Source organism: Paramisgurnus dabryanus, chromosome 13 (assembly GCF_030506205.2).
Source record: "Paramisgurnus dabryanus chromosome 13, PD_genome_1.1, whole genome shotgun sequence".
Lineage (NCBI taxonomy): Eukaryota > Metazoa > Chordata > Actinopteri > Cypriniformes > Cobitidae > Paramisgurnus > Paramisgurnus dabryanus.
The window spans coordinates 24,574,947-24,598,599 of NC_133349.1; the positions used below are offsets into that span (position 1 = coordinate 24,574,947).

Below are 23,653 nucleotides of genomic sequence, written 5' to 3' on the forward strand. Positions count from 1 at the left end.
CCTAAAATAAAGGTAGTATTCAATTATCTACTGAAGACAATAATGAATTCTGCACAGATTTACAAAAAAGTTAAAATATCACCAACTGTTAAAAGTGCTACACTGAAAAAAATAGGACAGTATGAAGTCGTCTTGGAAAGTACCTAAAAATAGCTGATGAATCCTTTGTGCTCTATCCGGTGTCATACTAAATCATGGTTTAATCAACAGACGGTGACATTCTCTTTATAAACCATGTGTTCAATTTTAAAATGAATCACAGGGAACAGAAACAAAAGTAGGACAGAGGTGATCTATTTGATGACATCAGAGACATCGCATTAGCAGAGTGATTTAGACTGAACATGCAAAAAAGAAAACTGGCTTGAACAAAGTGTATAGGGAAAGGTTTTATAAATAATCTACAACTGAAGAGTTCAGATGCAAAACCCTCTTAGTGCGTCTGACATGTTTTCTTGTAAATGAGCTTTTTTATCGGACTCTTAATGGATTCTGCCAACAACCCGGAATTCCAGAATGACATGAGGCTGGGTACACACCATAAGATTTTCAAAATGTGATGGACCACAAACATGAGGATAAAAAAATCCTAGATTTAACAATTTTGCTCCTGTAGTGTGTGATGTGCCATGATGTGTCAAAGACATCACACCACACACAAACAGATTTTAAACTCGACTGTGAACACAGGAAATCTCGCCAAACTTCAGTATAAGCATGGCGGACGATATGAAGAAATTTCAATGATAGTGTTTGGAATGATTTTTACAAAAAATTTAAGGAAAAAAGAAAAGGGTTTGGGTGAAGTCATGGAGACAGCGGGAACATGTTCTGTACAAGTTCACTTTGCATCAACATCCATTTGTGCCGCCCCATGACTGCCTCAGTCTTCAGTCTTACATCATCTCGCTTTCTGATTGGATATTGTTTCGTTTCACTTTCTCAAGAGTGTGCACGTTTGTCCTCGGGGTTCTGCCCACACATCAGGATTTCTGATTGTAAATAATAAACATGTTTAATATTTACGATCTGCGATTGGGCGGTTCTGACGTTCTTCCAATCAGGTTCGGACACTCTTAGCACACCTCATACCATGGGAAAACCTGATAAGATAATCTGTAGAACCATCAAGACAATCGGCCCAATTATCTTTTGGTGTGTACCCAGCATAAGTGGATTTGAAGAGAAAAGTTCTGATGAATGTATAATGCATGGGTCTTCAACCGGGGGTCCACGACGGAACTGCAGGGGGTCCGCCAAATGATGTTTAACGACAAGCTATTTTTTGCTTAAAACATAAAATATATGTACAAAACGTTACATGTCCCCTTTAAGTTGTGCACGTGCGTGGTCACATAGGTTTGAAGGCGCGCGTTCAGTTTAGCCAGCGGACCAAAATAAGATATCTAAAGATTATAAATGTCCACTCAGGAAGCAGCAGTAGCGACAGAAAAGTCATCATAAAACAGGAAATATTATGTGTGTCTTTCTTTCAGAATGTCATTTTAGAATCAGTGCGACATGTTGTCTCATCTATATTTATGAACTTGGACAGCTGTTTCACACGTTTCAGATTTGAAGCGCTAATTCAACACATAAATGACACCACACCGCGTCTGCATTTTAAACTGTGACAAAACTATCGCTCTCATTTAAAAATTAATGAAACGCGCGCCATGATGGTGCTTTGTGCAAGATTAATAGTCAGGTTGAAATCCGCCTCTCAAAAAGTTTCCCCAAAGAGATGCGCGTGGACTCGTTGCATGTTGTTCTCCTGAGTCTGATATAAAGCTATACAGAAAATAAACCTGCATTACTTAAACTCGTGACAATGATGATACACGAAAAAAAGCAACAGACCTCAGAATTATAAAGTAGCACAACCTCTATCCCCACCAGAATAGACAGTCTTTGTGCCATTCACCATGATCAGTCTTCTTTATAAACTGAAAGCCCTTGTCCAATTCACAGTAAAATGAAAATATATTACACTGCAAATACCCTAAAATATTATTATTATTATTATTATTAATAATATAAAAACTAAATCTACTTTAACAAAAAAATATGCATGTTAATATAGTATGGCTGTGTGACAATATGGTTTCTATTTATAAAACAGTTCCAGTCCTTGATTCTGATTGGTCATCAGTTGTACTTTACTCCACTTTGCGTGCCTAATACGAAAAGGCAGCCTCTCGTACCTTACTGCTTACTTAAATATCTCTGTTTTACACATTTAGTATTAGGGGGTCCCTTCTCCATGCCTCTCTCATCTAAGGGGTCCCCGACCCAAAAAACGTTGAAGACCATTGGTATAATATATCATTATCTAATTTTTAATGGAGGTGGTGTTTAGAAGCTTGTGCATCGGGGCTCCTCATTTATCAATCTACAATTTTGGAATCAATCAAGTATAATTACACAAAACCTTTTTAAAAAGTAATGTCAATGTGTAGTCTTACGTTTCTAAAGAACTTACATTTTATCGGTCTTACTTTTCAGACTGTACACACAGTACAACCATGAATGAATTTCTCTGCGGCAAAACACAGGCCCTCTACATTTGCCCGTCAAGATAATCCAAGAATGTCTGTCTGAATTTTAGCTGTAATGTCAAGGCAGCACATTAAATAAGGCAGCCATAAAGATACAGGAGCACTTACTGAATCAAACAACAGAACTACTGCTGCACACCACACACACTCCACTGAGATAAAACCATGTAATACAAGAGAGATTGTGGCTAAAGGAAAAATCATTTTCATAAAAAATAAAAAAAGCAGTAGAGTACTGGTATATCATGTCTTACTCAAACGTTTCCTTTGCTCTTGATTATTTAAAAAGCATAAACACCTTAAATCACCATTGAGTTTTTACTTTTCCCCATTTTTGGTTGAAAACGCTGCTGTGTAAACAACCCTTTAGGCATGATTTAGCATTGATGTGCTTAGGAAATAAAGTCCAGCAATTTTCGGATGCCATCTGATAGTTAGCATGTCTCTTGCTGTGATCTCTTACGGATGAAGTATGGTCCATTTTTAGTGTGACGTAGTGCACGTTAGGCTTGGGCGGTAATACGGTAATATGGTATACCGCGGGATCTAAAAATAGCAAAGGTATCAATTTCTATACCGCCATACCGGCCTTTAAAAAAAAACAATGAACTTATATAGCAGACAAGGATTAAATATTAAATTAGGGATGGCGAAAACTAAACATTTTCTTCACCGACCACCGAGCCATTAACTGATTAGTTTAAAACAAGTTACGCTGTTTGAAATAACAGCCATTTCGAGCCGCGCCTGCAATTTCGCAACTCTGTCGCATCTCTCTGCTGCTCTGCCTCCGGCTCATGCGAAACATGATTCCCGCAAACGCGTCGCCGAGGAGCTTGTATGCTGCTTGTATGTAATCAGAGGACAAATGACTCCTTAGTTTCAAAAGGGTTTTGGTAAGGTGATCGCGTGGAAAATAAAGGCGTTTGTCTTATTAGAAGCTCATTTGAAACACTGCCACGGCTTATTTAAGAAAATGACAGCTCCGAAGAGACGGCGCTTAAGTTTGAGGTAGTGCTAAAAATAATAAAGAAAGATGATGATCATCATCATCTTATCAGTTAGCACTAAAATGTAGATGTAATGTAATTCCAAATCTAAACCCATCTTATGCGGAATGTTGCCTTATAGACTGCAACATGATAAAACTGGCACCTTCAGAATGCATTAAAGTCGCAATGAAATTGAAATGAAAAACTATATATGTATTTTTAATAGTGTGGTATTATTAACAAATGACTTATCTGTGAGCTTCATTATTTTTTAAAAATTCGTGTGTGCTCATAATCTTTAATAAAAAATGCAAATCTCCTCCCCTCCTCAAAACGATCTCTCTTCACTTCCGGTCAAAAGTATGGCAGGTGGGCGGGGTCCGGGAGAAGATCGCAGTGATTAGCAATTAGCAACACGACCCAACTTCAAACGATCCAATCAGATCTCGATGGACAAATTCAAATCCAGCCCTGCCTTATTTCATCTCAAAAGCCGTTTCATTCGGATATACGTCACCACGGGGAAAATAAGGCAATCGCTACTTCCGTTTCATGGCGACTTTAAAGACGCACCGCCAAGGCAGGTCTAACTGCCTTCTAATAACGACTAGAACAACTCTTTTGTATAATTATTATTAATTATTACTTTTTTAGTGTTAACTTCTGTTAAGTGCAACATGGACGATGCAATGCTTTGCTGATGCAAGCCACGAGAAAGCCCTTGTCTGTTTTAGAAAAATGCAGCAAAGATATTAAAAAGTTTCATTCATTTATGATGAGGTCCGTGCGTTCTAGTTAACAATGCAATGCAAGCGAACGCGCCGTGCCGGCGCCTCCATGTCACGGTTATTATATTATCTATTTGCTTTTAACTTATTAAATACGTGCAATTGGTTGATAAAACATTTATTAAAATTAAGACACAATTTATACAAAACGAAATTAACTTTAAAGAAAGGCTTTCTACAAAGCAAAACCTAATTAAGTGGTAAAAATGTCTAATGATTTACAAAAACAAAACTTAATCTGCACTTTACTGTTAAAAGACGTGAATGTTAATAATTCTGAATACCATCAGGAAAGACAGATTTTATTGCTGGATTTTACAAAAATATTTTTATTTTATATGCTGGAATATGCAAAAATAAAAGTTAACAGAAAGAGGACTTTATTTCATTAAAATATGGTGGAATGTGCAGAAATAGGTTTAAATGTTCAGCAATTTTCTTCAAGTCTGAGACTGTTGCTTTGATTAAATTTTAGCTTGATGCAACGCGAGTCCATGAAACGATGTGACCTTGCGCCAGAACCCAAATGCCATGACCTTGCGACAAATGTTTTTATTGGTTTATAGGTACAGGCGAGTTGTGAAAAATTGAGTGTGAGGGATTTGTTCACTTCACACAAAAAATCCTGGAAATTGGAATGAGATGGCTAACTGTAGTCGCGTTTAGTCCACTGTCTATAATAGCCTAATTTAGAGATCACTTTTTTAACCGACAACTGGTTCATTCTGTTTGACCTTTGTATTTAACATTTTTATAAACTGCTAGTTGTTGCTAATAAAATTTGTTAATATTGTTGTGCATGTTATTATTGCTATTGTTTCAGTATTAGTGTTTGGTATTCAGTTTCTAAAGGGTTTAGGCACAAGCCAACATTATAGTGACGCCGTCTGATTACGTCATATTTTTTTATTATTTTATACGGTAATACCGTATACCGGGGTAAAACAGAGAGGCGGTTTGATGGTATCAAAATTTGGATACCGCCCAAGCCTAGTGCACGTGACGCAATTTTCATCATCAGAAGAGTGGCAACCTTCTGATCTTCATCCTCCACCATCTGAGGTGACTTAATGCATTTGAAACATGTAGAGTACACTTCTGAAAGCAAACCAATCTTTGATGACTCTCCTCAAAGCCTAAACTAGCATAAGTCATGGCACATTTTGTAATGCTCAACGATATTTTATATTTACATTATAGCAATTGCTATCCTAAAGCCCAATTTATGGTCCTGTGTAAGTTCGATGCCGAAGGCTGTGTAGCTCTTCTTAGCCTGAAGGGCACCTCAGCAAAAATGTAACAACAATATCATTCCACGCAGACCACAAAAAAAACGACATTGCATTCTTTTACAGGCATTTCCGCTTACGTCGGTAAGAACAAAAATGTGCCAAGTTGAGGAATGATTTAACTCAAACTGCAAAAAAGTCACCGTCTAGTGCTGATCTTCTCAAATCATACACAGTCTTGCATGTGTAATTGCACATAGTGGACAACAAAGCAGAAATATGAATGAAAACCATTGCTTTGCCCATGCAGTCAAAGCTACGCCATAGGACACATGCACAACTATAATGAGCACTTAACAATGCCCTGTCACAGAGAACTGCAGGTATTTGCAATCATTACTAGGCTCCACCACACAAACAGGCTACAACAAAAATTACAATGTTATATTTTGCTTACTTCATACTGCCATATGTACCAACTTGGATCTTTCATGTCATGTCTATCACTACAAGTGTCTGTTCAAGTTCTTGCTGTGTGCCATTGTGGCCACCCATGTAAACACAAAAAAATATTGTGTTTCTTGACAAATACATCTTTTGTTCCAAACAATAAGCAAAACAATGATGATGCTCGTCATTACATTAAGTATCTGATGTCACGAAACGAGATGTGAATGTACCTTCAATGTAAAGTATTAGTATGATATAGAAGACATTGGTGCACAGGTTGTGCAGTCATGGATGCATGCAGGTTTATATGAATGCATGTAGGCAGCAGCACTCCTACGACTGTTTTAGTTTTCTTCCTCATGGCAGAGACGACTGTCACGACTCGAAGCCCACTCACACAGCGAAACCTCCCGTGTCATATTGACAGGCAGCGAGGGAGAGAGAGGAGCAATGGATGTATTGATTACACCATCACTGTTAACCATCTGTTTAACCAACCACCCCTCCCCAAGCATCACCATACCTAACACAGAGCACAGCTGGTCACGAAGCAATGCGAGAATGAGTAATTCATCACTGTGCAATGGTTCAGTTCTGTCAAAGCTGAATTGGTGATGCCTCTTACTGTTCAGTTTGGATAAACGTGCTTGTTAAACACTGCTGGTTGACTCTTGTATTTGAGCATCAAGGTGGTTTTAGAATCCTGCACATGGTAGTAGTACAGTTCTTATTAAAAAAAAGTGTGTCTATAAGATTCCTAAGAAATACAAATGAAACCAGTTTTCCCCCCACACCCACAAGAGAAACACATTAACATGTAGTGGTAGTGTCTCCAACTACACACTTTATAAATAAAACAAGCTAAAAATGAGGCACAACCCGATTTTAATCACAGTTTGACGTAGGCCTATGTTGTAAATGAAATATTTTCTTAACCCCTCTTGGCAATTGCTTGTTTATAAAGTTATTTTTCTTCTACATTTAAAAAATGATTAGATTGGCTAAACTCAACAGGAAGGAATTTATGATGTAAGAATTTGGTATGTGTGTAATAGTTATATTTATATAACACTAATATGCTTGGCTCGAACAAAGGAAAATCATCCAGTAAGTGTGGGGGAAAAGAAATTCACAGTGTTTTGGCATTACATATAAGGTTGATAGTTTTACTGGTCATTTCTGGTCTATGCTATAGGTAGCGTCTTGGTCTGATACATCTTGTATAACAGCTTTATAGATTCAGATCCCCTCCTGAAAAACAAAAACAAAACACAAAGCCCTTTTTCCAGATATTTGATGCCATCTAACCTAACTGGTTTAACAGGTTGATTTCACGCAGTAATGTGATATTGCTTTATGTATTTTGGCATTGTACTATAAGCCGTTTGGACAAAAGTTTAGTGGAGTTAAGCTGAGGTAACTACTGTAGGTCAAAAAGTTTAGATTTTTCTTTGCCAACAACATGCTTCTGTTTGGAGACAGGGGCCATTTGACAGTTTAGGAGTGTGAAGCCAAAACCTTTTAGATAAGGAGTGTGAAGCCAGTGCCATTTACTTTACAGTAGTTACACTTCTCAGCACCGTCACCACAACATGCCACTCACAGTGACCACAGTTTTGTTTATCCCGCTATTCAAATGAATAGTGAAAATGGGGATAAACTAGTAAGTATGATAAACCGGTAGGTATTTACATTTACATTTATTCATTTAGCTGACGCTTTTGTCCAAAGTGACTTACAATTGCTATATATTTCAGAGGTCGCACGCCTCTGGAGCAGCTAGGGGTTAAGTGTCTTGCTCAGGGACACAATGGTGTGTCACAGTGGATTTAAACCCGGGTCTCTCGCACCAAAGGCGTGTGGTATGATAAAACAATGTTTGTACCGTTTTAAAACAAGCGATTCTAGAGCTAGACCGACTGATTGGCCGGGCCGATAATTGGACCCATTAAAAAAAAACTTGGCTTTGGCTGATAGCGCTGCAGATTAGGCCGATTAATAGGCAGGCGTATCTGCGGGTACCTAAGTGTTGTTGTAGAACAAGTGATGCCGCCTCTTGCTGCAGGCAGATCTTTCCTTGAGATTGGGCTTATTTAATGTAATGATCTTGATGTTTACGGGACAGAGAATGAGCAGAAAGCCGCACACACTCTTTCTGTCTCTCTCACTCACTCCCTCATGCATATTCCTCAAAACAAAACTGATATGTTGGCAAAAAGTCAGAAGAACAAATCATATCCAGCAAGGAAATATCCAGCGTGTTGTTACAGTAACACTTTGTTACTTTGCAATGTTCAGCCGGGATTAGCATACAACGCTCCAATTCACAAACTGACTCCTTTGAACTGATTTGTTTGAATGAACAGTTGAAACAACAGATCTGTCCAACACGTAACAAGACGTCACTGTGACCACAATCCATCACTCACAGCACCTCAGAAATGAGAAGGTATGTGCTTGAAGAATGTTCAGAAAGATTTGCCCTAAATAAGTCTAAACAACAACAACAAAATAGATGTTAACTTAATGGTCTACCAAAGAAGGATTATATCCTACAAAGCAATAAAAGCCATAAAAAACAGAGCAAAGAGCAAGAAATTACAGCTGCACAGTGTCAGATATCGGTGTCTGATAAATGCATGGTATGGAAAGGTTGTAAAACTCTTTAGAAAGACAAGTCATAATTTTTTTTTATACTCTGGCTTAAAAAGTGACATTTTTACAATTAAAATATCTGCTTATGATGAGGACATTTTGATTATTATGTACAAACAAAAAATTGGCCAAACATATCGTTAAAGAAAACCAGCATCTTATATAGCCGATCAGCTGCCCTCGTTGCAAAATATCGAATTCGGCCAGAAAAAAACCCCATATCGGTCAACCTCTAATTCTAAGCCATTGAAACACAAACAACAGTGCTATATGCTCGCTTTAGTTTTTTTTAATGCTGTTTTTGTAAACGAAGGCATTAAAGATTTTGATAACATAAAAACCTTTACAAAAGAAAACCCAACCGTGATAAATATCTTTACAACGACATAAAAGGAATCATATCAGGGTATAAGATAATATACACCCAACAAAAATGTAGCATATAACAACAAAAATAATGCAACTGATAAATTACTTCCTATAAAAAAGCAGAACCCCAAATGTGTTTGACCAAGTAACTGTTCAAAAATAAAATGTACTTAAACACTTAGAGAGTATCACAAAGAGCATTCACATTTCTTTTCACAGATCATATAAAATCAGACCTATTTTGGTTTCGTCAAGAATGACTAAAACCAATAAAACTTGAAAATATTGTGACCCCCAAAAAAACACACTTGAGTAGCCTAGCCATTTTGTAACAAATAATGCCAACATGTCCATATTGGTTATTTCATCAAATAAGCAAACTAAGCTTCAGTGCTTTTTCATCCACATTATATAAGGCAAATGACAAAGGTACAGAAAATAGTAACCATCATGCACTGCTGTGATTGGTTGGCTTTGGGGAATAGTGCTTTGTGGCCGGTTGCATAAACTGCTTTGTCTTACAAAGGAAGTCATCAAATCTTTTCTTCAAGACTGGTCATAAAATTTTAAAGTCAGTTATAAAAAGGTAGATTGGTCTAATTTGAAGCCGAAAAAAAAAGACTGATAAGTCCTAACTATTTGCTTAGTTTGTCAGATTTGTAAAGAGCCACTAATTTGACCACAAAAAGTTTATATAATTATTGTTGGGGTCTGCCACAATACCGTTGTTTGATATAAAGTTCAAACAACACATTATTTTTCTCATAATGTAAATATTTGCAACACCTCTCTCTAAAACACTTTATTGCAGTGTGCGTCTCTTCAAAGCCCCACCCCCACAAATGCCAAGTATACTCTGATTGGTCAGGTGTTCTAAACAATTGTGATTGGTCAATCGTTTCAAGTGTGTTCGAAATGTAACGCCCATGACCATCGGGTTTCAGTGTCTCCTGAGTGTATAGATAATCAAACAAAATTGTCTCTGTAAACTGCCTATGGCAGTGTTCTTCACTCCCAGTCCTGGAGAGCCGGTGTCCTGCAGAGTTTAGCTCCAACCTTAATCAAACACACCTGCAAGCTAATCAATGTCTTCATGATCACTAGAAAATCACATGTAGGTGTGTTTGATTAAGGTTGGAGCTAAACTGCAGGACACCGGCTCTCCAGGATTGGGAGTGAAGAACACTGGCCTATGGCATCGCTATTGCCTTACCAGTTTGGGCCCGAATCAGATCCAGAGAGTTTGGAGGAAGAAACTAATCAAACAGAAACACCTTCCCAAGGAAGAATTGTGCAGGATGCTTAACAATGGTAATTTTGTACCTTTTACTCTCTTTCACTGTGTGAAAGTGTGACGGCAAACCAGAATTGTTTTAAAATGTTAAACACAGTCAATAGAGTCCATACTCTAGGGATGCACCGATACCACTTTTTTGGAATACGAGTACGAGTACGAGTACTTGCATTTCAGTACTTGCCGATACCGATACAGAGTACTTAATAAAAAAACATGATTTAAATTTACAGGTAACAGCTTTAGTCATATAATTTAACAAAAAAAAAACAAAGGACTAGTTTTGCAGTTTGTTGTAAACTTTGCCTCTTTGGACAACACAAGAGGCATTAACCCCTTACACCCCGCTCAAACATAAACATTTCTCAAACCATGGTATAGATTCTAGGTATCGGGGGACTTTTAACGAGTAGGAGTACTTTAGAAAAGTGGTATCGAGTATCGGTATCAGTGCATCCCTACCAAACTCTATTGTGTTGTGCTTGGGATTTAACACAACATGCAGATAGATTTGCGCCTTCTTTTGTTGAATAATGTCAGTTTATTAGAAAAGTAGCCAAATACTTTATTTTGGCAAAGACGACACAGTGAATCATTTTTTTTTACTTCCCTTTGTTAAAGATAGACAAATATCTATAAATAAGTATAATATATGTATAAATGTGCCTGTATGAAATATGGATCTAGAAAGATCGCTATCAACCAATTCAGCACTATTACCATGGACAGCACCTGCTAACGTCGTTTTTTAAAAGGTATTAAGTTCATCTTAAATGAGTCTCCTTAGCATGCAAAGAGAATGTTATCAGAAATAGAGCCCGACCGATTTATCGGCAGGCCGATATTAGGCATTTTCCAAACTATCGGTATCGGCATTCATATAATCTCCCCTGTTGGGGAGGTTGTATATATATTTTTTAATAAATTTTTTATGTTTTTTACTTTAACTCTAAAAATAAATCTAGACATAATAATTTATACTGGTTGTGATACTTAAGCGCTAAGTTTCAACAAATTAGGAACATCCAGCCTTGACCTCTCCATGCATGGTTTAATGAAGCAGTCATCACAAAAATGACGAGAGCAGAAATATAGTTTCTGGTTACAGTGCAGAGGAAATTTTGCTGCAACTGTTTATTGCATATACATTAACCCCTATTTTTCACTTCCTCTGCATACTGTACAATATTATTTTGCCCTCACATCTAAAAATAACCTGCTTCTTCTAGACATTAATAAGGGGACGTTCACATGTCGCGCCTAAAAACGTGTGGGAAACGCTAGCTGCATAGGTTCTTGTCACATGACCTGCGGCGCATTTGCGGCATTCTAAAAAGTTTATATGTTTTTAACTTGATGCTGTGCGGACGCACCTGGGAAATACGAGCGTGTCGCACCACGTGTGCGTCGCTTTCATTATGAGCGCGCATACATTTGAGATAACGAACTTGAACGTGCAAAAGACGCGATATGTAAACGGCCCTTAACTCTGCAATATTGTTAGCAAACAGACTTCAACTATTTAACAAATCAGGTCTCCTTGGAAACAGCAAGTGTGTGGGGAATAAGCAGCTAGTGGGCAGGCATTATTCAAATGAACACGTCCACATAATTAGTTCATGGAAATAACTGTAGAACAGTAGTACATCTCAGGCATTTACTGTAGTACATTAACATTCGGTTAAAGGGAATATCTTCCTTTAAATTGGAATAAGAGCTTTGTAACTCTGCACAATGTGCACATCCCTTGTATACTTGAACTAGAGTTAAAAAGTGGAAATCCATGAGTGCTCAGACACACTCATAAATGTCATTTAAATCATCATTTCATTGGTATTTAATGAATCTTTTGCTGAATGAATCTCTAAGTGCAGTTGCAAAGATGCACTTAGAAACACTGCAAATGATGAAAGTCAAAATGTAAAACCTGAAAAGCAGACACAGAACAACATCTTCATTATGCAAATATCTGGGAATTATTTCAAACTAAACAAGGTTACCACAGATTATTATCATGTCATGCCTAACCTACAACATTTTGCCAAATATTTGAGTAGTTTTGTAATATGATATTATTTGTATATATTTTTATATTCCTGCATTATAATTGTTATTTTTTAATTAAAACTGTTTTTGCTGCATCATTTCTTGGTATTGGGAATAACAATAAATGAGACTTAAAAGTAGAGCACATTACACATAATAAATGGCAAAAAATTAAAAGTAAAAATTATAAAAGCCTTTATCCCAAAGTAATAATTGCATAATGGATGTTAATATTCTAAGTGCACCCATCAATAAACATGCAATCAAGAGAGGCTCCATTTGCTTTTAACCACCGACCATATAACCAATGCATTAAAGACCAATCTAGCCCTAGCAGCATAGTCATTAGCACTATGATGAGAGCTGGCCAACAGCAGATTAAAGAAAACTATGTACCCACAGCAACAAAAGGTGTTGCTTTATCAGTCTAAATTTGAAATAACCTGAGGCATGCCAAACGAGCAGTCTTCCAACAAAAAAAAAAAAAAAATTCTGCACTGGTTTAGCAAAATCTGTCCCATTAAGTGGAGATTGTGTTGTGTGGGCTATGTCAGTCAAGCCATGTTTTGTATAAGTCTGTCATAAATTAAAATGTGTGTTCCTAAACCCCAGTGGTAGAGCATGGCGTAAGCAGTGCAAAAAGTTGCGGGTTCAATCCAAGGAAACATGCAATGCTATTTGGATAAAAGCAAATTTATAAACGTAAATTTGTGTAGAATGGCGAGAGACCCATGTATCTGTTTAGATGTAATAATTGTGCACTTTTCACATTAGTATGACTCTGCAAAACCGGTTATTAAAGCTTCTTTATTCATGCCACTCAGGCACAGAAAACAGCTTTTACAATAATAGCCAGGACTATAAAAGGTCATACAAAGAATCTAATGCCGAGTTGTGGAAAAAAGAACAGACAGATCTGCCTATACAGTATGCAGAACTGTGTATAGTCATTCACCCAGGGAAAATACAGTAGATGTGAGACTTAAAACTCTTTAGGCGTTTATAATTACGGATATGAGAGCTAGTAGGTGGTGATCATTCAGGCATAGCGGCAGAATTTCACCGCAGGTGACATTACAGTGGTTTTCAGCAAAAAAATTCTGTGAATGTCAGCTGATCCACCCTGGTTTTGAGGGCAAGCAATGAGACGCTAACTAATTCATTTGCATATAGCTCGGTACAGTAAGTGTTTTGTGTTGACATTAAAAGCCTACTTTAAACTCAATCCTCCAGACTACTACACATTTACAGGTTTGTCAGGACTTAAAGCTACCATTTCAATGCAGTCTATATACAGCTGCCTGCTATGCCTTAAATGACTTGAACTTGTACTGATTTAGGCAAAACAGGTGGGCTTTTATTTCTTTTCTGTTACTAGGCAACAGCAGCTTATATAAAGTTATAATAAGTTATATTCATGACAGCGTCAAAAAGTGTTTTAAAACAACAGCAATCGATTTGGAAATTCAACAACATAAACCTCAAGGTCATTTCCTTCCCTTTTAACAATTACCACAACTACTAAGTGAATGTATGATGGCCGTTGCTGGTTAAAAATCCATAAAAAGTGTCTTGTAATAGATTTCAGGTTTAAATATTCTTCTTAAAAAAACAGCACCAAGATCCTTACCTAGTGGCCGAAGAAATCTGCACGCTACGGGTGAACAGACCGCTTTCTCTAGCTGTCGTCCACAAAATAATGTTGGTGAACCCTTGAACTGTAAGGCAATAGAAGAATTCCTAATGAATAAATTTTATTTATACTAGAAATCATAAAGAGATTCTTAAAAAAAATAATAATAATAAAGACAGAAAACAGGAAATGTCTGGGTGGATGCTCTTGTTTCCAAGCAACAGAAACCTTGATTCAACCCATTATTGATCGCATGTTGTTCAACAGCAAGCTACAAAATAATAAAACAGAACCTACGGCTCTAGACTACACTTATGTGCCTCATCAGCCCTTCATGTTTACTGAACCTAGTTTAATAAACCCTTGAATCACAGGCTATGAACCACGATACAATCACAGCTGATTTCATATTAAAACAGGGATATCGCTTACATGCATTTTGATACCACATGCCCGTCCTCTGCAATCATGCAAACTGTCTGCCCGCATAGGGCCATGACCCATGGCTCTCAAGAACAAAAGTCAACCTAGGAGGATGCCAACATGCTATACATGTTCTAAGTGGCTATTCCTCACACAAAGTGACAGCAAGATGATCGTCCAGCTCAGCTTCTATGCCAAATGCCTCTTTCACAGCAAATTATATGCATTAGTAAAATTGGCCAACAGATAGCACAGACGTGTGTGTGCGTTCGGGAGGGGGTATTTGGCATGGGATCACTGGGCTTGCATCAGTGGCTTTAATTTCCATCTGGTCTGCATTAGTGGGAGAACGAGGGAGGAGGCAGCGAAAGGCTCCATCACCACAGACAGTCATGAAAGGAGTGATACTGGATTTCTGTTTTCTATGTAAATCTTCCTACATAATGTAGAGAAGATACTGTAAAAAAATTTACTTTGATATCTTTAATATTGACTGAGTAAGGCAATGTCAAAGATTGAAATCAATGAATAAAATCTCATATTTAGATCAGATTATGAGACTTTAGCAGAATTTCACAGAGAGGGTCATAAATATGTCTACTATGAAAATACTGGCGTAAAATGAAACAACAAAGTCTCATAAGACACAGTGTATTCTTCCTGTGTCTCAGAGTTGATGTTGCGTGAAACTGCGACGTTGTAGTAGACAAGACTGACGTCATTAAACTGACGAAATTGCTAACTAACGGTAACTTAATTGGAGCAATCATTCGTCCCTTCACATCCACACATCGATGTCTCAAGAACAAAGCGTTGAAAATAGTGAGTTTAAATGATCGAATTTGTCAGTTTCGTGTTTATTAAACAGAGCAGTTGATAGATTGAATAACTTCCTGCTATTAAGCTAACTGGCTAAAAACACGCTGACAGGGCAACACAGGACGAGTTGAGTAAAGATACGACACGATGTTATTGGTAAATAATGACAAGAAACGGTGTTTTTCGTTCGTCAGACTCTGGAAGTCGTTTCGCCGCAGGGAAACACGTTAGTGAACTTAACAACAAATCCAAACACACGAAGTTCAGAGACTGAATGACGCAAACAACGCAAACTTTACGAGAAAGTTAAGAAAAGGAGAAATAACAAACTCACGGTGTCAAACTTTCCGCAGACGGCTGGAGGAAGCCGAGGGACAGGAAAGGCGGTGTCTCCAGCTCAACAACGAAGAATAAAGTGATAAGTCTCACAAAATTAAAGGTAAGACAAATGTGACTTCTCGCGCCGTTTGGAGATTGTGGCACGATTCGAGAAATGTTTGATGACGTCACCCAAGCGCCGCGCGGCACGCCTTCTTTCATTGCTGCAGCTTATGTGGGATAAGAAGAATATGAAGTGTTTGGTTCCAAACGAGATAACTCCGTTTTTACATTTTTGTCACACGTGTTATAATGTTTTTATTCTGTTTTATTTAGCTACTTAGCTGTATTTTATCTTATGAAGGCTTAATTCAAAACAAACCAACTGCAGTTTGATTGATACTGCAATGCACAATCAAAAAACGAGATTTTTGAAAAATAATTTATGTATTATATAGTAATAATTTTGGAATCAAATTCTTCATATAAACATTATTCTGGTCTACTGTAAATATCGTTGTTTTGCTTTTATATAACTTCATCTTTTTGCATTTTCTCAACTTCAAATAAATGTTTAAATTTGTTTTATTTTATTAATATTGATATTCAGTGCTCCCTGTTACATTTCGCTTGTTACATAGTGTATATATACAGCACATAGCAACCATTAAATTTGTAGTTACAATTATTTTTTAGTGGTTTTTGGTTGACAAATAAGCACTGTTTATCATGTTAACTTTATTGTACAATAGATGTCCCCCATTAAAGCACACAAAAGGCATGCTTTTGCACAAATGGTCTAATGCATGCTTTTATTAAAGAAAAAAGAGTGTAAACCACATACTATTACATAAGATGATATGGTGATAATATAATCTATAATGAGAAAAAGGTTTTCAGTAAGAAACATGCAAAGAATTAGAATTATTATAAGTGGACGGTCAATATGTATGAAATATGAGCGTACTGACATCTGGTGGTTTCTAATGGTAATGAAACAATACATAACTGTACCTAACATACAGAGGCGGACACTACTTGAGTATTTTAAGTAAATTTTCCGAGCATATGTGCTTTATCAGAGTGTTTGTCTTGGGAAAAAATGTACTTTGCTTTACTTAAAAATATTCACTACATTCTTAAACATAGAGTCATACTGTGTATTCCTTTTATATTGCATATTACAATGAATTTAATACCTAATTACATACAATTTTTGTACTTTTACTTTTCTTGAGTAAAAGTACAAAAGTACTTTTTACTTGAGTAAAAGTAAAAAAAATACAAGATGTTTATATACCTAAATAGTAAATATAAACCAAAAACTTGAAATTATGACATGTAGTAAAAATTATGAAAATATGCTTTAGAATGCATGTTTTCCAAAGAAAGACCCTGATAAAATACAAATACTTAAAAATCTATAGGGTACATTTTATAAATACCGAATCTAGCATAAAACAAATTAGCACAATTAACGTAGTGCACTATAAATAATAACAAACGTGTTTAGGTTTGAGAAACGTCAATGTTTTATAAACGTCTTGTGTGCGGTTTATTTTGGCTTTTGTATTAAAAATGCATTAAAAAAGTAACACATTGACACCAATGACTTGGTACTGTATTATAGTTTGCTTAATCGAATGAAATGTATGTATCTATTTGTTTTGCACGTTACTCCTATTTGCTACTTTTGCTTAGTGTGGAATTACAGAATAATGCAATGTTTATCTAATGTCATATTTGATCTATATTGTACAATGTTTTAATGATAATTGCCTTTAAGATACACTCGAAACTTTACATAAAACGTTTTTTCCAAACTGTTTTTAAACAGTAGATGGAGCTATAACACTATTAAACTAGTTGACGGCAGCTCTAGTTGACTTTAGTTGTGCCTGCTTTGTACATATCCACGTTGAATTAACCTTTTGGACAATATGGACGCTATCACAAAATAACAAAATATGAATGATAAAATAAAATGAATAAATAAAAAATAAAGAAACCTAGAAAGGATAAAATACCACTCGCATACTTCTTTTAAAATTGCTTGATTGCGAAAAATATGTATATTTATTCATAAAATTGACCATATACTTAAAAATGTAAATTACAAAATGATTAACAATAACAAATATTTATTTTGTAAGCATGCACATAATACACACCCGTGTGCCACTCAGAAATAACATAGTTTACAGACATGGCAGTGACACTGGTGTTAATAGAGTTCATGAACAGACACAGAAACATACACATTATCATTGTTGTATGACCCCACCTCCTCTTTCAGCATGACTGCCAGGCCTGAGGCTGATGCCAGGCGCTGATAGCTGGCAGACTGTCAGTAATTTGTGTTAATTGTGGGAAGTTTCCATTGCTGGCGCCCAGTCAGCTGGCACCACTACAGCTCGGTCTCTGTGTATCCCAGTAGCTCATTCATGGTTTCTGCCTGTCTGCTTTCACTGCTAATCAATGACAGGGCCTTAGACACGGCCCTCAGATCAACAGCTGAGAAACCTGTTGTTATGCTGCCAATGCAAAGCCGTTAAATGCCCAGTCACATTAACTGTAGTGTGATGTCCTTTTAATGGATTAAAGAAGGAATCTGCCAATTTTAACATTATATGCATTTGCTTGAAGATGACGTATTTTTGATGCATGCTGATGAAAAGCAACACATGTTGGTTAATAAAAAAGATGAATTAAGTTTCTAAGAAGAAGTATTAGTCATATTTATTTTAATATAATTAAAGATCATTAATTTCTCTTACAAGTGATTCATCTTTTACCATAGGTATTTATCATTTTTGAACTAACTGCAATTAAGTAATTAAACTAATTAAGACCAATAATGAATAGTTGAGAGTCACGTGAACATTTTTCCTCTTCCCAGTCTAGCCATCATAGTTGCCAAGACTGAAACAAGGCAATTATGAGTCTGGAACAAAAGAAGGAGATTGATTAATTTATCGCTTTATCAAAGGAGCCCTGTTGCAAAAGCGTATTAGAGAAGGAACAATTGTGCAAATGATGGGCTTTGCAGATATCGTGGACGATAAAAGAATGCACATAAATGAATTCCAGAAAAATGAAAGCGTCGTAATAATTAAAGTTGTATTGTGGCATGTGAAATTGCTAATTATGTCAACAATGTTGCCATAAAATTGTTATCTTGGCAAAAGATTTGCGCTTACTTCTTATCCATTCAGCGTTTTCCTTTTTTCGCCCGTTTTTTCAATGAATTAATTAGGCGATCACTGTAATTACTGTTTATATTGTTGTTAATGAGCCCAAAGGCAAGCGAGCAGTACTCATCCAAATTACACTCACTAGGCACAGAGCCAAGGAAGAGTCCAAAAGAGAGCAGGGGGAGAGAGAATAACATGCTAAATACTCCCCATATCTGCCTAATCATCAGCTGGCTTTTTAGGGTAGAGAAACTGCTAACTCATGAACAAACACACATTATTTATCATGTTGAGGAGATGCTATGGAGACTGACAGGCCAAAATGTTTTAATGTTGTTTTGGATGTCTCTTTTGTGAAGAACTGTAGGTGTACAATCGTGTGTCTTTGCATAAGCAGGTGTTTGCTGGAGCAGAATAAAAGGGATCACTGTAAATTAATTGTGTGTGGTTAAGAAAAACCTTTTGTTCGGCTTTCTTTTATTCAAATACAAAGAGGGGACAAAAATCTGAGACCACCAGTCTGTGTTATTGGGATTTTGAAAAATATAAAATAAACATTGATATGATGTATAATGAATAAGAAATATAAAAAATTTTGCACTTAATTTTTTTTAAAAAAAAGCAATGTTTATCGTGTTAACTTTATATTACAATAGATGTCATCCACTGAAGCACACAAGATGCATGCTTTTGCACAAATGATCTAATGCATGCTTTTATAAAAAAAAAGGAGTGCAAACCAAATATATAAATACATAAATGAAATGCTGATAATATAATCTGTAATGAGAAAAGTGTTTTCAGTTAGAAAAATGCAAAACAGGAGCATTTCTCTATTGATCTCTGACATCTTGACCCTCATGACTTCAGACATATTAGCCATCCAGATGACAAAAACTGTCAAATTTACCAAAATGCATCCATATAAGGATATACACATAGGCGTATCTTTTGTAATTATAAAATGAATATTTTATAGCTATTCAATCAATAATAAACATATATGTGCTACACTGTCTGTGTGGCATCTCTGTGATAGATAGCTGCTATATTACTGTACTTTCTGTATCCGAATTGCTTCACAGGAGGTTGCCGTTGCTATTCGTACCTTCCGCCTTCGCTTTCATTCATCTATTAGTGCTTTCTTTAAAGGTCAAAGGTGCCTTTATGTTACTGAGTATTGGACAGAGGAGAAACAGACTGTCGGGCTGGATATAAATATCACCAACATGACTAAAGGCTGATAGAAGCACTACACACAAGGAACAAGGAGCACAGACACAAGTGCACACGCATACACACATACACACACGCACACATACGCACAAATGATCTCCAGTCTCCCTGGCAACCATTTAGCCCTTTTCTGGTCAGGTGTAACAGAGAACTGACCTCCCATAGAAGAGACAATGGAAGCATTTAAGATTTTTGCTGATGGATTTGAACCTCGAAGAGATCAGGGCACAAAAGTGCTCAACAGACCGATGGCGCTGTAGATGAGATGAGATGGGAAAGGGCGAGGAACGTCAGAATGGGAAAAGGGTGCGTAAACTGGAGTTGAAGGAAATATTATAGGCTAAATTAGAATTTTACCATGGCCAATGTCTTTTGACACATAGTTGATCAAGGACTGTCCGTGTATTCAGTTCAGAAGCACGCATGCATAAAGTCTTACACACACACACACGCACGCACACACAACTTGCACCATGCGAGCTGTCAGCTCTTTAATTAACAGTCATTTCCTGTATCTTCACTCCATGTTGCACTTAGACCCAATCCAAAAAACGTGTGTAAGAGGAATAAAGGCCGCAGTAAAAACGCACGTACAGGGAAGGAGGTAAGCAAAAAGCAATGCACACTAATGCAGACGTTCTACTTTGCCCAAATGAAAAATTGAATTTAATTATTTTAATATGAAATATTAATAACTACCTCACGTTCGCTCGCAGACATTTATCTAAATAGAGCGTCTAATTAATGTGTCTGGCACCCTTATTATTCTTCCAGGGGGTTTGAAGCAGAGAGGAGAGGCATGGAAGGTCATTTTTAACCAGGACTCATGGGAAATGAAGAGAACCAAGAGAGATGGGTCATCGGGTGGTGGGCCACGGGATCTTCTCTCCTAACCTGTTGAAAATAGACAACCACTGTGAACTGACTCAATGAATCTTCAAAAAATGTTCATGAGAGACTTGTATATGTCATCAAAATATGTAACCCATGTCATAGCGTGGGTGTATTTGTAGCAATAGTCTAAAAAAATACATTGTACATTTTTCTTTTATGCCAAAAATCATAAGGATATTATGCAAAGATCATGAGATATTTTGTACAATTTCAAACATAAATACATCAAATCTTTATTTTTGTGAGTGGATGCAGTTGCTAAGGACTTCATTTGGACAACTTCAAAGGCGATTTTCTCAATATTTGGATTTTTGCACAATCAGATTCCAGATTTTCACATAGTTGTATCTCTGCCAAAAATTGTCCTACACAGTCAGAAAAAAAAGGTTTGTAACTGTACCATTTCTGTCACTGGGGTTATACCCTAAGTTTCCTTTTTGTACCTTTACCGTAATACAAAACAGAATACAATTTTGGTAGATTACAGTACCTTAAGGACCTACTGTACATTGTTAGAAAAATTTGTCAAAATATGTACCCTGTAAAAAATACTTTGCTGCCTTAAATTTTTTTGTTGAGTCAACTTGGATTTACAAGTCATTTCAACTTACAAATATTTATATTGACTAGAGATGAGTTATTATAACTACAGGTGAGTTGTTATAACTTATAAAATGAAGTTGACTTTTCTCAACTATATTTTATATGTTGTGACAACTCATCTCTGTTGACATGACTTGTAAATCTGAGTTGATTCAACAAAAAAATTTAAGGCAGCAAAGTATTTTTTACAGTGTACCTCTTGCTGTCACTGGGGCAGTACTAATATGGACCATTAGGTACAGATCTGTAAACATTTAGTACCAATATGTACCTTTGAAATACTAATATGTATTTTTGAGGTACTAATAAGCTCTCTTTGGTAACAATATGTACATCTGAGGTACTAAAATGAAATCCTTATGTGCAAAGCTGTACTTTTTGAAAGGGTACACCCCAGTGACAGCTGGGGGACATATTATGACAATTTTTTTCAGACAGTGTACCCTAAAACACCATACATCAATGGAAAGCTTTATTTTATTTAGGCTTTAGGTTTATTTATTTTATTTATTCTATTAAAAGAATAGACCTGGTTTTGTGGTCCAAGGTCACAAATATGTATTGACATTTGTTATTCTAAAGAAGAGATATGATCATGCATAAAATAGTCAAATCAAAATAATTATAGCAGAATATGTGACCCTGCCTTTAAAATCAAAGCCGCATAATCTATGAGATTTGGAGCATCAAAGTATGATTTCAATCACTGATTTTAATCTTTGACATGAGCTTACTCCGTCTATATTAAACATATCAAAGTTATAATTTTTATAATTTATAAATAACGAATATAATTTTCGTTATCTAGATTTTATTTCTAGATCTTATTTTGTCATATTAAAATATATTAATTCTGTCAATTTTAGCATTTATTAAAAATCTCAACAAGCCTTTTAAATGTTGGTTTCTGTCTAGAGGCATTTTGTATATAATTAACTTGAATATGCATAAAATAAAATAATTATGATATTAATACATAGCCTAAATATGAATACATTATGTGAATACATTATACAGCCTTTCTTATCTTTGACACCAAATATTAAAATCTAATAATACTCATAACATAAAATCTCTAAACAAAGAAATAAAACACAAAAAAACTAATTTTAACAAAGGTCTGGACCCTGTGTCTCCATATCCGCATAGAGCTGAAATAATGAGGCCTTCAATTAGCAGTAGCCAATCAATGTGGTAATTGCAGTGAGAGGTTGATGGAAAGTGAGGGATTGCTGCTTGCTGCAGTCCCGTATCGATTTACTTAAAGCAATTAGACGCCTTGCCTCCACCATGGAGCTTTAGTCCCACACCATCTGCTCTAAACACGCAGCGGAGAGCCTGGGTAAATATGCTACAGGAAATCAGGATATGAGGATCAGTGCTTTTTTAATTTTTTCATTTTCTCTGCAACAGTTACGTGAATAAAGAGAAATGCAAACACTGTACGAGGAGTTCATACACAGAGAGAAAGAGGAAACCAAAATTGCTGGCAAAGATTTACAGAGAGACAACAGCAAACTGAATGCACTTTGAGTAGATTTAAATTTCATGTGAAAATAGATATATGTGACCCTGGACCACAAAACTATTTGTAGCAATAGCCAATAATACATAGTATGGGTCCAAATTATAGATTTTTCTTTTATGCCAAAAATCATTTGTATATTATGAAAAAATCATGTTTCGTTAAGATATTTTGTAAATTTCCTACCTTAAATATATAAACAATGTATTTTTGTGACTGGATGCAGTTCATTTGGACAAGTTTAAAGGCAATTTTCTCAATATTTAAATTTGCACCCTTTAAAATTCCTGATGCATCACAACTAACATCATTTATGCAATTTTGGCACCAGATAATTTTCTTGTTATCCAACAACATTTAATATAACCCAAAAATCCTAATCTCGAAACTAAAATCAAATGAAACACCTTGCAAGGCATTAAAGCCCAAGTAAATGATCAGTGAATGCAATATGTCGATATACCTGCAGCATTGGGTCCCATCAGCTGGCCCCGACCCTTTATTTCGAGCCCTCTTGTATGTTATCAATCATGCATCAGGTAATTAGATGTGATGGGTGCGCTGAACGTGCTTCTAACCTCCCTGCCTGTTTCCATAGCAGTAAGGTACTATTATAACCACCATCAC

At 36.2% G+C, this 23,653-nt stretch overlaps 1 protein-coding gene and 1 long non-coding RNA gene across 3 annotated transcripts in view; one reads left to right on the forward strand and one right to left on the reverse strand.

The window, feature by feature from the left end:
• ncalda (neurocalcin delta a) overlaps nt 1-15,755 on the reverse strand; it is a 49,920-nt gene extending 34,165 nt beyond the window's left edge. Inside the window, exons 1-2 of one of the 2 annotated variants that reach the window (XM_065246171.2) lie at nt 15,591-15,754; nt 14,012-14,099 (exon numbers count right to left, since the gene is read on the reverse strand). The gene's annotated coding sequence lies outside the window, so the exon portion shown is untranslated. Of the gene's footprint in view, nt 1-14,011; nt 14,100-15,590 lie in introns of both variants that reach the window. The other variant, XM_065246172.2, reaches the window with a different exon arrangement.
• LOC135728092 (uncharacterized) lies at nt 15,600-21,134 on the forward strand. The gene is made up of 3 exons (XR_010525401.2): nt 15,600-15,695; nt 20,542-20,608; nt 20,779-21,134. It is a non-coding gene; the product is annotated as an uncharacterized lncRNA (long non-coding RNA).
• The last annotated feature ends 2,519 nt before the right edge of the window (nt 21,135-23,653 follow it).